This window comes from Primulina tabacum, chromosome 7 (assembly GCF_025594145.1).
Source record: "Primulina tabacum isolate GXHZ01 chromosome 7, ASM2559414v2, whole genome shotgun sequence".
NCBI classification, from domain to species: domain Eukaryota; kingdom Viridiplantae; phylum Streptophyta; class Magnoliopsida; order Lamiales; family Gesneriaceae; genus Primulina; species Primulina tabacum.
In genome coordinates, this window is record NC_134556.1 from 30,202,924 (window position 1) to 30,221,852 (window position 18,929).

An 18,929-nucleotide genomic window follows, 5' to 3' on the forward strand; every position below is an offset into this window, starting at 1 on the left:
AGGACTAATTAGTTTAGGACCCAAATGAATATGAGTACCAAAGTTATATAATGTGTGTGATTGCAGGTAACAGGTACAACAAGAGAATCAACTGGTATCTAGACAACGGTTGTTCGCGACATATGACAGGAGATTCCAATTTGCTATCTCAACTGATCAAGTATAATGGTCCAAACATCAGTTTTGGAGATAACTCCAAAGGTAAAACTGTGGGTAAGGGTAATCTTATCTATGATAACTTTACAATTAAAGATATTTTGCTAGTGGAGAATTTGAAGTATAACTTGATAAGCATTAGTCAGTTATGCGACAATAATTTCTCAGTTCAGTTTGACAGACACACTTGTTTAGTTAGAGACTCAACTGATGAGGTCATTCTAACTAGAAATCGTTGTGGAAATACTTACAAAGTCAGTTGGACTGAACAACCTTATACACCAGTTTGTTTCATTGCTTCCAAATCTTCTAAACACTGTTTATGGCATAAGAGATTGAAAAAATTAAACTTTAAATCTATTGCATATCTGAGTAATCATGATCTTGTAACTGGTTTGCCCAAAATGAATTTCTCTAAAGATAAAATTTGTTCAGCATGTCAGTTTGGTAAACAAGTAAGATATTCTTTTAAAAACAAGGGTTGTAAATCTTCGTCCCGATGCTTAGAACTGTTACATATTGATCTATTTGGTCCTATACCAGTCATGAGCTTAGGGGGAATAAAATACACCTTGGTGATTGTAGATGACTTTTCAAGATTTACTTGGGTTATATTTCTCAAATCCAAAGACCAAACTGCTGCACAACTGATCAAGCTCTTTAAAAGATTACTAAATGAAAAATCAGTTTGAATTGATAGAATCAGGTCCGATCGAGGAACTGAATTCATCAATCAAATTCTTTCAAAGTTTTTAGAAAGCACTGGAATTAAGCATGAGCTCTCAGCAGCTAGAACTCCTCAGCAAAATGGTATAGCTGAGAGAAGAAATCGGACCCTTAAAGAAGCTGCTAGAACAATGCTTGCTGATTCTGGTATTTCTCAAAGGTTTTGGGCTGAAGCAGTAAACACTGCGTGTTATACTCAGAACAGATCAATGATTAATAAAAATCATGTGAAAACACCATATGAGATCTGGCATGGAAGAAAAAGTGTGGTGTCTTATTTCAAAATATTTGGCTGCAGATGTTTTGTACTCGATAATGGTAAAAGTCATTTAAAAGCTTTTGATGCTAAATCTGCAGAGGGAATATTTCTTGGATATTATTTAGTTAGCAAAGCATATAGAGTCTTCAATAAAAATTCGTTAAATGTTGAAGAATCTATCCATGTTGTTTTTGATGAAACTACACTGACTAATAAGCCAACTGATCCAGTTGAGCTAGTTGATAGATTTACAGATATCAGTTTGGAGGATGAAAGTGAAGAAGAAAATCATATCAATCGAAACATCCTTCAAACACCTGAACCAGAAGTGTTAGATCAACCAATGGGACAGGAAGCTGTTCCTAATAATCAGTTGGTGGAGCAAACAGATAATATTCAGTTGCCAACTGATACAGCTCCAACTGAAACTGAAAACATTCAGTTACCAACAGAAGCAGTTGCTGATACAGAAGCAGCAAACACTGAACTCAGATGGAAGAAATCACATCCACCAGAATTGGTGATAGGTGATCCATCTGACCCGGTAAGAACAAGAAATCAAATGCTTAACTTGTTTATTCATTCTGCTTTTGTCTCACAATTGGAACCAAAGAAAACTGACGAGCCCCTTGCTGATCTTAACTGGATAAACGCTATGCAAGAGGAGATAATCAGTTTACCCATAACAAAGTCTGGAACCTAGTTCCAAGACCAATTTCTAAAACTATTATAGGTACAAAATAGGTGTATAGGAACAAACTGAACGAAGATGGTTCAGTTGTGCGCAACAAAGCAAGGCTAGTAGCACAAGGATACAGGCAAGAAGAAGGAATTGATTACGATGAAACATATGCACCATTTGTTAGACTGGAAGCTATCAGAATATTCCTTGCTTATGCATCGTTCAAGAACTTTAAAGTCTACCAGATGGATGTAAAGAGTGGATTCCTGAATGATCAGTTGCAAGAAGAAGTTTATGTTGAACAACCTCAATGTTTTATCAATCACTCTTTTCCTAATCATGTCTATTATTTGAACAAAGCTTTATATGGTCTTAAACAAGCTCCAAGAGCATGGTATGAGACACTTTCAAAATTCTTAATTGATCATGATTTTACCGTTGGATCAGTTAATAAGACATTGATCAAATTTTCTAAGAATGATCATATTTTACTTGTTCAAATTTATGTTGATGACATCATATTTGGGTCAACTAACCCCAAATTATGCGAGAAATTTGCTAAGATTATGCAGGACAAATTTGAAATGAGCATAATGGGTGAACTTACATTTTTCCTTGGTACTGCAAGTGAAGCAACTAGAGACTGGTATTTTCATCAGTCAAACTAAATACACGAAAGAGTTGCTCAAGAAATTTGGCATGAAATCATGATCAGCTGCAAGTACTCCCATGAGTTCATCAGTAAAACTGGACACTGATCAAGGGGGAATATCAGTAGAGGCGACACTCTACAGAGGTTTAATAGGTTCATCATTGTACCTAACTGCCAGTCGTCCTGATATTGTATTTGATGTCTGTATGTGTGCTAGATTTCAATCAAACCCTAAGCAATCGCAATTTTCAGCTGCCAAACGTATTTTAAAATATCTTAAAGGTACGCCAAATGTTGGGTTATATTACTCTAAAGACTCTTCTTTCAATTTAGTTGGATATTCAGATGCAGATTATGCAGGATGTAAGCTAGATCGTAAAAGCACCAGTGGGTCATGTCAGTTTCTAGGAGACAGACTGATCTCCTGGTTCAGCAAGAAGCAAACATCAATAGCTACTTCCACAACTGAAGTAGAATATCTTGCTAATGAAAGCTGCTGTGCCCAACTGCTTTGGATCCAGCAACAACTGAAAGATTATGGAGTTATTGCCAAAGAATCACCCATATTTTGTGACAATACTAGCACGATTGCTATAACTTATAATCCAGTTCTTCACTCAAGGACCAAGCACATAGATGTCAGGCATCACTTCATCAGAGATCATGCCTTGAAGAAAGCCATCAGACTGGAGTATGTTTCAACTGAACAAGAAGCAGCTGACATCTTCACCAAACCACTACCCGAGACTAAGTTTTCTTACTTTCGCAATATACTTGGCTTAACTGATTTAACTTGATTATATCAAGGCCATTACCATTCTCTTTTCTTAACTGAGTATGTTACCATATGTTAATTGTTTAGTAAGTTATTTGCCAGTTTATCACTTCAGTTGAAGTATTTTCAGTTGAATAATATTCATTTAAACATCAGTTTATATGCTGAAAAGTAAAAGACGACGATAAATCAAATATTTCATTTATTATAATTGGAGCGTACATTTTTTATTTCCTTCTTAACAGAAGACAACCACGAGGTCAACCAACCGGTTAAAACCCCTGTGGTAGTCTTCAGGAAACCCTCTGAAATAGCTATGCGCTTCAGAGTCCACTTCTCCTTCTTCAACATCAGCAGGTAGACACCTTCATCTGTGAAGATGTCCACCTCATCAGCCACGCACAAACAGTCGCCGATATTTTTTCATTTGTGCCACCCGTTCGGGGGTAGCAACTGCTCCTTCCTGTTGGAGGAGCTGAAGATCTTGAAGCTTCTGCTCAAATCGGAGAACTTTGTGGAAGACTTCATCTTCCATAGCAGTCTTTCTGGTCTCCAGTGCTGCATCCATAAACTCGTCAGCCATATCTGGAACCTTTGAGCTGCTTGCACCTGCCATTTTGTTCCTTGAAATATTTAGTTGCTAATGTGTTAAAACTTACCAAACTACTTCTATTTATAACACAGGCTTAAAGCAACTGAAGAGACGTAATCAGTACACTTCGACGTTTTATCTTCTGAAGCATAAGATTTATCTTATTACGTCAATATATTTGTCGTTTAAACTTTCATAATTTAAAACATGCATTTATTAAGGGGGAATATCGATTTTAAGAGGTTAACTGAGAAGACAGTAGTTAAGTGAATCTTCATCTGAAATGAATCAGCTTCACAACCTGATCGTTCAGTTGATAATTTAGCTAATCTTCTCATATAAGTTAACTAATTAATCGTGTTTTATTCCAAATCAAGTGACGTGACTGTCAGTTTTCGCATTAAATGATGAACAATGTTTTAAAACGTGGACCCACTTGAACAATTTAAAATTGTACACACGTTTGTAGTACACATACACACTATTTTTCAAATTTTCATGGACTGACACGTGTCCAGAATTTGTACAGTCACTTACATATGTACCTTTCCCCGCTTCAATTAAGTTTTTCCTTACGCGAACTTTACTCTTCAGAGCAAATTCACATTCAGAGTTTTTATCTTGCAAAATTTCAGATTCCCCGACTCGTAGCAATGGCAAACATAATTCCCGCACATATTCTAAATGCTATGGCTGTCGACTTTGAATCTATTCTCTCAGTAAATGATGTCGATGTCAAGAACGTCTTTCTGAAACTAGAAACAGTCGGATTAAAGATATTTCTGGGACAATCTTCTCTGGAACTTTATCCACAAGAGCTTCATGATTTCTACTCAACTGGTTACGTTACTATTGATGGAAACGTCACTGCTACTATCAATGATCAGTTGCTGACCATTTCTGAAGAATCCTTTGGCGAACTACTTCAACTGCCTACTGATGGGCTAATCCATCTCTCTGAGGTAAAAACTTCTGATATTGAAGAAATGCAGTCTCTTCTGTCAGCTGATGGTCGAAAAATCAAAGTTTCTGATCCAAAGAAAGAGCTCAAGCCAGAAATTCAAGTACTGGCACATATTTCAGCAAAGGGGATACTAGCTAAAGCTAGTTCATTTGCTGCTCTTACTCTTGAAAAATTTCCAGTCAGGACGGTGATCATGGCTGAAAAAAAGGTAAACTGGAGAAATATTATTTTCACCATTCTAAGAAATATGCTTCAGTCAACGAAGCAGTCACGGGGATATGCCGTGCAAATCAATTTCGACTGAAAATGAAGGGGCTAGTGGGTGATACTGCTGAGAAATCATCAAAGTTCAAAGTGTCCAACGATAAGATTGTACAGCCACCAAAGGCCAAATTGAACTTGTCACCTGAGCAGTTCATTAAGATAGAAAAGAAAATTGGGACGGGAGGAGCTCCCAAATCGGTCAAGAAAGCAAAAAAGGAGGCCCAAAAGAAGACAATCAAGCGCAAACTGATTGTCAGCAAAACTGATTATGAGAGGACTCCTTCTCCCAAAATAGTAAAGAAGCCATGAACCTTAAAGTCCAAGCCTGCTGCTATAGATGGAACCATCCCAACTGATCGACTGATGCAGTCAAGAGCTGAACAGCCCATTGAGGCTGTCCCACTGAAGGCCATTCCAACTGAACCCTCAACTGAGGATCAGTTGCCTCTCTCTGCCATCCTGCCGAAGAAGAAAGTCACTGAATCTGGTGACAAAAAGTAGCTTGCTATAGTTAAGGCTCCACCAATCGCTATCACTGGTTACACTTCCTTACCTCCTCCCAGACCAAAGGGAATAGTAATCAGAGAACAAATTGATGCAACAACAACTGGGTTGAGCATTCCTCATATTCTAACTGATCCCAAAGGCAAAGGGAAGATGCAAGAACAACCCAAACCAACCAATGCGGTTCAAACGCATATTGATCTCATCTGGAAAGAGATCAACGATTTTGCAGCAGAGAAACTCAAGACCTACAATGAGTGGGTCAAATTCAGAACTAAAGTTTTTGCTAAACAGCTTCAGTCGAAGACTAAACTAAAGAAGTTTATTCAACTAGAGGCTACTGTTCTGAGAGTAGTCAAAGCTTCAACAGTTATTCAGGGTCTAGAACGCAAAACATATCTGTTTGATCAGCTGAGAGCCAAGAAGCTTCAAAAGATTGTTGTTGAGTTGCGTCAATATTTTGATCCTTCAAGTCCAACTGCTGTCAATGACTCAGCAGCATACAATCAACTGGACTCAGATCTTATCTGCTTACAGATGCAAATAAAAGATTGGGAAATGGGTCAAGAACTCATCCTTCCAGCGACTGAACAAGACTTATCATCTGATGAAGAGCTAGCTGGAAAGTCAGTTCAAGAGCCACCCAACGACTCAGCTGTTGAAGTCTCTCAAAAGGCAACTGAACCTTCCACATCAGCTGCTCCACCATCCTCATCTTCACTTCCTCAATCTTCACCTGAAGATCTACCACCATATACTGAAGCTGAATTGTCTCTAGCAAAACTAGATGAGGTCATCAAATCAGTCACATAAGATATTCAGCTAGACACTTCAAGATCAGTTGAAGATTTGCTTACAACTGAAGGACCAGCTGAGGAGCTCAATTTTGATCAACCAGAACAGCCAATTCTGTCAGAAGTTGTGACTGAACAGGAAATTTTGAGTCAAACTGTCAGAAAGTCTCTCAGTTAGCTGCAGAACCAGTTGTTGAACCAGCTGAACAATCATTTGTTGCTCCAACTGGAGAAGCAGTTGTCGAACAAACTGATGAACCATCTTTTACTTCTGCTCTTCCATCTGTTTCGTCTCCTCCCCAGGACCATTTAAATGAAAATATTTCAGAGATAGCTGTGATTATAACAGAACCAACTGACGGTGCGATAGTTGTATTTAATCAAGAACAAAGAGAACAGATCCTAGAAACTTCTGGAGCCATGTCTCCTAGAATTTCAGACACTGATGTCCTGTTTGAAGAACTCCAAACCGTTCAGTCGAACCTACTCAGTATGATGAATGCTGTCTCTGCAATAAAATCTACTCAGCTTGCACATACCTTGAAGCTTGATTCAAATTATGAATTCACAACAGACAGAATGAATCAGCTTAACAAGAGTTTATCTACTCTTTATATTCAAACTGAAGAAATCAAGAAAGACAGATTGTCAACTGAATCGCATTTCCAGACTCAAGCCCTAGTCGGCAGGCGATTTGACTTTCTTGAACAAAAGGTCACTAAAAGAATTGACTTGCTGTAGGACATTATGATAAATGCAGTATCAGATATTGCAGCAGACGTCCGCATATTCACAAGAAAAGTGGATGTGCTTGACAAAAAGGGGGAAATTATTAAAGAAACAGAAGAAGACAAAGGAAAGAATAAGAATGTATGAAGATCAACTCACTTCAGTTGAATGGTTGAAGACTTGAAGATTTTGTATTCTTTATTCATTGTACGAATCTGTACATTGAAAAATGTTATTTTATCTACAATGAAATTGAAGACTATTTCAAGATCAGTTGATCAGTTCATACTTTACAAAGTTTGTCAAACACCAAAAAGGGGAAAATTGTTGGAAACTTAATTTCGGTGGTTTGACAAAATTAGAGATCAAATCTGTTAAACTAACTGATCACGAACACACGAAGTATAAACTAAATTTATCAGCCGAACTGAATCTACTGACTGATCAGTTGGAAAGTGATCAGTTTACATATTCAGTTGAAAGGTTACCCATCGACTTATCAACTAATCATTCAGCTGAACACGTCATCAGTTGAAAAGGACATTCAACCTACAATAGTACAAAGCAGACTGCAACTCGTAGTGGGACGCCGCATTTAAGAGAATATAGTTTACGAATATCAGAAGAATGTTGACATGGCAATCAACGGATGCAAAAGATTCAAATTGTATTTATTATTACCGTTGGAATAAAGCCTATAAATAAGCAAGAAGAGCAGATGAGATGCAGAGCTAAAAAATACGATTCATCCATTCACTCAAGCTTGCTGTTATTCTGCTAAATTTATCAATCTCACTTGAGATTCAAAAAGCTCACACTCATTAGAAATATTCGTAGCATTTGAGGCTACTTTTTGAGCTTATTAGCACAAACCTCTGTATTACTTATATAAGTTGTGCTAAAATACAGTTGAAGAACTGTGAAAATTGTTGTTAACTAAGAGTTTCAGTCTTGGCAGTGTTAAGTCCATACTGAAGTGGGTCTGTACAAATTTGTATTGATCAAAGTCTTTTGTTGCATATCATATCCTTGTGATAGAAGGGGTGACGTAGGAGTTATTCAATCTCCGAACATCCATAAATCCTTGCATTATTATTTCAGTCATTTATTCTATCTTTCAGTCAGTTTATTTTCGCAACTATATTTAGTTAAACTGATTGTCATCGACCGACAAGATTCCTAAGTTTCAGTTTATCACAAAACTGATACTTCATTCGAAGAAGGCTATAAAAATCGTGAGTGTTTATTCAACCCCCCTTCTAAACACTTTTCTACCTATTAGCCGATCCTATCAGTTGTTGATGCTCAAATTATACTCACTCAATCTTGGTTTTCAGCTTTGCAACTTCTGTCCTTAGAATTGACACTTCCCTTATTTGTTCTTAGTTAGGCCCCATTTAGCCTTAACTTTCTCGGACGATTGAGATAGCCTCTTATACTCATTAACCATATCATGAAGTGTTGTAATAAGGTCATCTCGTGTTAATTTAGTTTAGTTAAAATCATATACCTCTTCAATGATGGATTCCGTCTCGGCATCTTCCATTGGGCAGTGGACATATTCTTCATCACTGCCAATATTGGAGCTCTCTGATTCAGATGAATCAGACACAGAGTTCGTCCACTTACTTTTTTTTCTCCTGTACCACCAACACTTTCTAATCCCTGTTATATCAAAATGACTTTTGTGTGGGGTCCCTTAGCTCCTAATCGTTATTACAATGCACTTTGATTAGGGTTAACTAATTACAGCGGAAAACGAGCTTAAAATTTCTTTACAATGAGCCCAAAAATATCTCTTCTATAATTTAAATACTGAAAATAGTATTTAATCTCAAATCATAAAACATGCCCACACGTAATCAAAACCAATCATATACAAACAACTCATATCCTCGGGACATGCCCCAGGTATATAGATACATATACATATATACTGGAAACAAGACATAAACATAAAACCTCAGCCCAAGCTGTGGCTCCCTCCAGAAGTACCCTCTCCGGTCTCCTGATATCCTGGAGTACCTGTCATTGTCCACACACAAAGACAACAACAGCCCCCCTTGGGGGTGAGCAAAGCTCCGTATGGAACAACCAATCATATATACCACAAGTATCTAAACAATGATATATGGTATGCAATGCATGTATGTCGTGGAGGTATCAGGTAATATGCCCATCCACTGAGCACGTGTCATATCCAATCGAATCGCTATCAAATCAATGCTCGAGCTGGCACACCGGCCAATATGGGATACTCGTATGATAGCGTCGGCAAAGCGCCATCAAATCCCAAATCTCATATCCAATCATATGGGGCCACAATTGTCTATGCTTTACGGGTCATATAATACCGGCATAGCGATTGTGTTCACAAACCCCGGAATCCAATCAAATCATATCAGGGTATCCAAGGATCATAGCTCAATGTGCATGTCATGTATCGATGTATGCATAAAATGATGTGTGTTAACAAAACATTTATTTTATACATCGATATCTCAATCTCAATGTCATGTATGCCACATCAATCAACAAATAAGGCATATAGACACATAATCTCATTCCAATCATTCAAATCAATCCGACATATATCATATAATACAGATACCTGTCGTATGTTACCCGATCGCAACATACCTCAATTCTTCGTTTCCAGTTGATGTAGCCTGAAGATATCGATATTACACTTTATCTACATCAATAACATACTCATTCCAATCAATAACATACTCCAAAATCATTAATATGAGTTTCAAATATCATTTGAAACTTCAAAAATTCATATCAAATTCAAATCATATCATAATTCAATTCCGACTTCGAATATGAGTTTCTTGTCGGTTATTCTACTACATATCAGAAATTCAACTTCAAATACATGCTATTCCAGCACTTTGATATTTAGAGCTGCTGGAACTAGAAGAAAATTACCTCAGTCAGAAGCCCTCGACGCGAAGATCACAAATATATAATTTGTTTCGCGTTTAGACAGCGTTTCGAAGTCGATTTGGAAGAAAGAATTTCGAAATCTCTCGAATTCCCTCGAAGTTATCGTATAAGAAATGAAGAAAGAAAGAACAAAATTCTCATTCTTATCCTCATCTCTCTCGGGCTCGGGCGGTAGAATTCTCGCGCCCGAGCGCGAGACATTCTGTCCCCGGCTTTTACTAGTAGGGTGCTCGGGCGGTCACAAACTACCGCTAGGGCGCGGCATGTTCTGTCCAAATGCCACTTGCTCCGCACTCGGGCGGTCACAAACTACCGCTCGGGCGCGAAGTGTTCTGCCCGAACACAATTGTCATATACCCTGGCGCTCGGGCGGTCACTTTCTATCGCCCAGGCGCCACACGTTCTGTAAAGTTATTTGATTTTTGTACTAAGTTGGCGTCCGGCCTCTCCACTCGAGCTCTTACAACGTCAATTCATATTCAATATTCATTTTCTCAATTTCATTGTCATAATATACATCAAATGTATAATCACATATCAAATTCCTGAATTATCGATAATCACATAAGATGTACGATAATACAATACACGGTCCTTACATTTCTCCCCTTCTTAAAAGATTTCGTCCTCGAAATCTCAAACATCTTTATATACATAACATTGGCAAACATATATATGTTATCAGTTATAGTACATGTCAAAGCTAAAATCAGTAAAAGGATCAGAATACATCGAATACAATGGAACAGATGGATTAGCATCAAATAAATGCGGATATGAATCTCGCATTTTGCTCTCCAATTCCCACGTCGACTCTTCAACACCATGTCGTGTCCATTGCACTCGTACTAGAGGAATCGATTTATTACGCAATATCTTCTCCTTTCGATCCATAATACGAACAGGTTGTTCGACATAGGAAAGAGAAGGATCCAGTTCAACCTCGTCAGGTGCAAGTACATGTGATGGATTCGGTTCATATTTCCTCAGCATAGAAACATAAAACACATCATGAATAGCAGATAGAGCTGGTGGCAATGCCAATCGATACGCAAGATCACCAACTCGATCCAGAATCTCGTGTGGACCAACATAACGAGGAGATAATTTCCCTCGCATGCCAAATCGAACAGTGCCTCTAAAGGGAGATATTTTCAGAAACACTCTGTCACCTTTCTGGAATTCCAAGGGTCGCCTTCGTTTGTTCGCATAACTCGTTTGACGATCCTGAGCAGCTTTCATCCGATGCCGAATCAACTGAACCTTATCGTTCATTTCCTGTATCATTTCAGGTCCAGTCAATTGTCTCTCATCAATCTCATCCCAGAATAACGGTGATCTACATCGTCTCCCATATAGCCATACCGATACTCGTCTGAAAGCTATTATTATAAGAAAATTCAACCAATGGTAAGGCATCCTGCCATCCCATTCTGAAGTCCATTACAATAGCACGCAACATATCCTCTAAAGTTTGAATCGTACGCTCAGTTTGGCCATCAGTTTGAGGATGATAAGTAGTACTCATAGCCAAACGCTTACCCATCGCCTCCTGAAAACTACCCCAGAATTTAGAAGCAAATCTGGGATTACGATCAGATACAATCGAGACTGGCACACCATGCAGTCTCACAACATTCTCAATGTATAAACGGGCCATTCTCTTATAAGGATAAGTCCGTTCATACGGAATAAAATGCGCAGATTTGGAAAGACGATCAATAATCACCCAAATAGCATCACAGCCTTTGGGCGAGCGAGGTAAATGAGTCACAAAATTCATAGCAATATGTTCCCAATTCCATTTCGAGATTTCAAGACTATGGAGCAATCCTCCCGGTTTCATTCTCTCGGCTTTTACTTGCTGGCAGACAAGACATTTCGAAATAAACTCAGCAATGTCCTTCTTCATACGTTTCCACCAGAATTGAGCTCTCAATGTAAAATACATCTTTCGACCTCCAGGGTGAATACTGTATTTGCTACAATGTGCTTATCGAAGAAGGACAGATTTAAAATCAGAATCATCAGGGACTACCAGTCGACCATTAAGTCGTAAAGAACCATCAGAAGAAATCTGGAATCCAGATTGATGTCCTGCCGATACCAGTTCTTTCGACTTTTGGATCTGAGCATCGCTTCGTTGGGCCTTTCGTATCTTCGATATCAAATTCGGCTCAATTTGCAATGCTGAGACAGTGACAGAATTCCAATTCGAGTGAAAAGTCCAACCAGAAGTACAAATATCCTCGTGTACTTTGGTGACATTGACAGAAGCTAACACAGAATCATGAACTTTACGGCTCAGGGCATCCGCAGTAACATTCACCGATCCAGGGTGATATTGAATCTCACAATCAAAATCCTTCAAGAGATCCATCCACCTGCGCTGTCTCATATTCAAATCAGATTGAGAAAAGAGATATTTCAGACTCTTATGGTCCGAATAGATAACAAAATTTTCTCCGTACAAGTAATGGCGCCAAATTTTTAAAGCAAACACAATGACAGCCAATTCAAGATCATGAACAGGATAACGTGTTTCATGAGATTTCAATTGACGAGACGCATAAGCAACCACTTTGCCATGTTGCATCAGAACACAGCCCAAACCTTTACCAGACGCATCTGTACAAACCACAAATCCTCCGGTACCTGAAGAAATAGTAAGCACAGGTGCTGTGGTCAATCTCGTCTTCAATTCAAGAAAACTAGCTTCACATTCATCTGACCAAATGAATCGCTGATTCTTCTGTGTCAGTTTAGTAATAGGTTTAGCTATTTTCGAAAATCCTTCAATAAAACGTCGATAATATCCCGCTAAACCCATGAAGCTACGGATCTCAGGAACATTCGTAGGTCTTGGCCAATTCAACACAGCTTTGACCTTCGAAGGATCAACAGATATGCCGTGTTTCGAAATGACGTGGCCTAAAAACACCACTTGTCCATCCAGAACTCGCATTTGGACAATTTAGCATACAAATGACTAGTACGAAGAGTTTGAAGTACCAGTCTCAGATGTTCAGCATGCTCCTTTTTCAATTTCGAATACACAAGAATATCATCAATAAAGACGATAACGAATCGGTCAAGATAATCTCGGAAGACACGATTCATTAAGTCCATAAAAATAGCAGGAGCATTCGTAAGACCAAAAGGCATAACCAAGAATTCATAGTGGCCATACCTCGTACGAAAAGTAGTTTTGGGCACATCTTCGTCTCGAACACGTACTTGATGATACCCAGAACGAAGATCAATCTTAGAGTATACAGAAGTACCCTGAAGCTGATCAAATAAGTCATCAATACGAGGAAGTGGGTACTTGTTCTTCACAGTAGCCCGATTCAATTGCCTATAATCAATACACATTCGCATCGTACCATCTTTCTTTCGAATAAATAAAGCTGGAGCTCCCCAAGGTGATACACTCGGTCGAATATATCCCTTATCGAGAAGATCCTGTAATTGTTCTTTCAATTCTTTCAATTCCAATAGTGCCATGCGATAGGGAGCTTTCGAAATAGGCGCAGTCCCCGGCACAAGATCAATACTAAACTCAACTTCTCGATGAGGAGGAAAATCAGGAATCTCATCGGGAAATACATCCGGGAATTCTTTCGCAACAGGAATCTCAGATAAAGAAGACTCCTTCTTCGAAATATCAATAGCGTAGATAAGATAACCCTCATCTCCGCTAGTACAACAATCGGGACATTTCCAAAGAAGATACCAATGGAATTTTGGCTTGAGAACCCTTGCCATAAAAATTCCACTTGGGTCAATCAATCGGTCGAAATCGAACCACTCCATGACACAATCAACAGTAGCTCGATTTGTCATAAAGATATCCATGCCAACAATACAATCAAAGTCGTGCATTGGGAGGACAATCAAATTCAGAAATACCACATTATCCTCATATATATCAATACACAATTATGCACAACTCTTTCAGACAAAATAATCTTCCCTGCTGGCGTGGCTATCGACAAAGTATCATACAACGGGGTACACTAAATATCGTGAGATGCAACAAATGCATGAGATATGAATGAATGAGATGCTCCTGTATCAAATAAAACACGTGCATGATAATAGCAAAGCTTGCAAATACCTGCAATCACGCCTCCAGGAGCTTCTCTCGCCTGATCCTTAGTCATGGCTTACACTCTCACTTGGGGAGGAACTTGGGCACTCTGACCACCCGATCCTCGATATCGTGGGACACTTGACTGCTGAAACGATGGAACAGGAACAGTAGGTCTCGTCATACCAGGGCCACCTCTAAATCCTGGCTGGGGTTGAGCAGAAGTCGTACCCCTGTTCGGACATACTCGAGAGAAATGGCCTTCCTGCCCACATTGATAACAAGTACCAAACATACCTCGACACTGCTCGATAGTATATTTACCTCCACAATGGCTACAATAGGATGCAATCACAGGACCCCCTTTCTGTGATCCACTAGAGCTCGAAGAAGACGAAGAAACAGAACCAGTCTTCTTGAACTTCTTACCTCTTGGCCTCAAAGTAGGCTGCTGAGCTGACACCGGAGGTGGAAGCCTCGGCTGCCTTGGCTCGTTCAACTGTCTCTGCGTAGCTGGTAGGCAATCCAAAAACAACATAAGTATATAAGACAGGATGTAATCCATTTACAAACCTGTTATATTTTGCCCTCGCATTCCCAGCTACATGAGGTGCATACTTCAACAGAGTAGAAAATTTCGAAGCATACTCCGCAACGGACATCGTTCCCTGCTGCAGATTATTGAATTCATTCTCCTGAGCAGTATAATAGGAAGGAGGGGAATACTGCTCCAAAAACTGGACCTTGAAGACATCCCAAGTGACTTCAATCCCGGCCTCTTTCAATCCAATCTCAGCGGCTTCCCACCAAGATTTAGCTCGGTCCTTCAACTGATAAAGAGCAAGTTTCAGTCTCCGAGCCTTGGAAAACTCAACAATATTAAACAAGTGCTCGATATCCTTCAGCCAGGCCTCAGCTCTTTCAGCACTCTCAGTGCCAAAGAACCTCGGTGGTTTCAGATCCTGGAATCGAGCCATCACAACATCCATGGACAACCCTTCAAATTGCCCAACAATCCTCTCAGTACTGCTACTCGCAGTTTCATTTGTTGGATCCATCTACAAATCAAAAGATGAATATCACAATTCAATATCAATTTCATAATCTCATCATCTCATATCATCAATCTCATCAGATACTTACTCGAATCAAATCAAGTAGGAGCAAGTAATACAAATAAATCAAATACAAGCGCACAATTCATTTGTGCCTATTCAAGTGTACACAAAACTCAATCGAGCATTCCCAGCTATGCACTGATACCATCTAGTGTGGGGCCCTTAGCTCCTAATCGTTATTACAATGCACTTTGATTAGGGTTAACTAATTACAGCGGAAAACGAGCTTAAAATTTCTTTACAATGAGCCCAAAAATATCTCTTCTATAATTTAAATACTGAAAATAGTATTTAATCTCAAATCATAAAACATGCCCACACGTAATCAAAACCAATCATATACAAACAACTCATATCCTCGGGACATGCCCCGGTATATAGATACATATACATATATACTGGGAACAAGACATAAACATAAAACCTCAGCCCAAGCTGTGGCTCCCTCCAGAAGTACCCTCTCCGGTCTCCTGATATCCTGGAGTACCTGTCATTGTCAACACACAAAGACAACAACAGCCCCCCTTGGGGGTGAGCAAAGCTCCGTATGGAACAACCAATCATATATACCACAAGTATCTAAACAATGATATATGGTATGCAATGCATGTATGTCGTGGAGGTATCAGGTAATATGCCCATCCACTGAGCACATGTCAGATCCAATCGAATCGCTATCAAATCAATGCTCGAGCTGGCACACGGGCCAATATGGGATACTCGTATGATAGCGTCGGCAAAGCGCCATCAAATCCCAAATCTCATATCCAATCATATGGGGCCACAATTGTCTATGCTTTACGGGTCATATAATACCGGCATAGCGATTGTGTTCACAAACCCCGGAATCCAATCAAATCATATCAGGGTATCCAAGATCATAGCTCAACGTGCATGTCATGTATCGATGTATGCATAAAATGATGTGTGTTAACAAAACATTTATTTTATACATCGATATCTCAATCTCAATGTCATGTATGTTACATCAATCAAGAAATAAGGCATATAGACACATAATCTCATTCCAATCAATCAAATCAATCCGACATATATCATATAATACAGATACCTGTCGTATGTTACCCGGTCGCAACATACCTCAATTCTTCGTTTCCAGTTGATGTAGCCTGAAGATATCGATATTACACTTTATATACATCAATAACATACTCATTCCAATCAATAACATACTCCAAAATCATTAATATGAGTTTCAAATATCATTTGAAACTTCAAAAATTCATATCAAATTCAAATCATATCATAATTCAATTCCGACTTCGAATATGAGTTTCTTGTCGGTTATTCTACTACATATCAGAAATTCAACTTCAAATGCATGCTATTCCAGCACTTTGATATTTAGAGCTGCTGGAACTAGAAGAAAATTACCTCAGTCAGAAGCCCTCGACGCGAAGATCACAAATATATAATTTTTTTCGCGTTTAGACAGCATTTCGAAGTCGATTTGGAAGAAAGAATTTCGAAATCTCTCGAATTCCCTCGAAGTTATCGTATAAGAAATGAAGAAAGAAAGAACAAAATTCTCATTCTTATCCTCATCTCTCTCGTGCTCGGGCGGTAGAATTCTCGCGCCCGAGCGCGAGACATTCTTCCCCCGGCTTTTACTAGTACCGCGCTCGGGCGGTCACAAACTACCGCTCGGGCGTGAAGTGTTCTGCCCGAACACAATTGTCATATACCCTGGCGCTCGGGCGGTAACTTTCTACCGCCCGGGCGCCACACGTTCTGTACATTTATTTGATTTTTGTAATAAGTTGGCGTCCGGCCTCTCCACTCGAGCTCTTACAACGTCAATTCATATTCAATATTCATTTTCTCAATTTCATTGTCCATAATATACATCAAATGTATAATCACATATCAAATTCCTGAATTATCGATAATCACATAAGATGTACGATAATACAATACACGGTCCTTACACTTTTTGTCATCCTTGTATCTTTTCTTTTTGTCATGGGACATCTTTTCTTTTTCAATTGACCTCTTCTTCTCCTTATTTGGTTTGGGGCATATAGCTATGAAATTTCTGGTTCTTCCGCAGTTGAAACAAACATTGTCCTCCTAAATGGACTCTTTCTTGTGACAATTTCTTTGGTTAGAACTCTGAAAATTGCCCTGATTCTTCCTTAAAAACTGTACAAATTTTTTTATCAATAATGACATTACATCATTCCTCAGTTATTCTATGGAATTTCTTTTGAAACAAGAGACTCAATTTTTTCGACAACCAATGCTTTAGTCACATTCGAAGTGGACTCTCACCATTAGTCCTGATTTCAAGTTCAAACTCATAATCTTTAAGAAATGCAAACAGATCATGCAATTCTAGCTTATTTAAATTCTGATTTCTCGCACGACCATTGTTTTGACATCACATTCTCTTGGGAGTGCCCTCATAACTTTCAAGGTTATTTCCTTGTTTCCATATTATTTCCTAGTGAATCAAATTCAACTATTACGCTACTGAATCTCTGATAAAAATCAAACATTGATTCACCGACCGCCATCTTGATACTTTCAAACTTATGATTGCAATAGAAAGTTTGTTCTCTTTCGTTTGATCATTGTCCTCACATAGTTGAATCACCTTTTCTCAATATCCTTGGTAGTTAAGCACATTTTAATCTTGATGAATGTGTTCTTATCCAGTTTCTTGTATATAATGTCCTTAGCCACATTATTTAAATTGGCTTACTTCTTTTCTTCAATGGTCCGTTCCATCCTTGGTTTTTCAACATCTCTAGCGCACCTTCTGTAATTGCAACAACCAAAATCTTCATTGGTTTGTCTATTTTGACGTACCATATATCATCATCTTGAGAAACTAAATGAGTATGCATCCTTATCTTCTAGTCATCGAAATATTCTCTAGAACATGAGAATCTTGTTGAAGAGACCATTATATATAGTTGATGTTTCGAGACAAGATTTAACCTATCTGATACCATTTACTAGGATCAAGAGATTGATTAGATGTGGGTGAATAAGAAATCTACACAAAATCTCTGAAATTCTGTTGGGTTAGAAAAACTTTGAATTTTTATTTCTTGTCGGTTATGCTTAAGAAATCAGTAAGGTAACTGTACAAAAATAGTCTCACTGAATTTGTTGAAAAATATAATCTGTAATGCTCAAAGATAGTAATAATGGGAAAACTAAAATAAAATACACAACACAATTATTATTGGAAGTTCGGATAATTAAATAATTATACTTCTCCCCTTCTTTCGTTTTCGAAAGGATAACACTAGAAGATTTTGGTCATTACAAACATTTTACTACAACACACTTCAGCAGAGTTTATTTTTGGCTTATTGAAACTCCTAGCTAATCTCACAAGTTGCTCAATCTGGTCAGTAAGATTTTTAATTTCAGTTACAAGTATTTTCGAACAATAAACACTTAGCACAATCGATCTTCAAAGATGGGATATGGACACTTATTTTGTGCTTCAAAATATACTTGATCAGTTAGGCTCTGAAAACTTAGATCACATAATTTACAATTTATACAGGGCTCGTGTAAAAATGTAGAGTCTGAATGTCCACGCAGCTAATCTATTTATAGTCAAAGATCTAACGGTCGACCTTCTAAATCAGATATCCATTCAGATATAGTAAATGTTGTGCCACATCATCG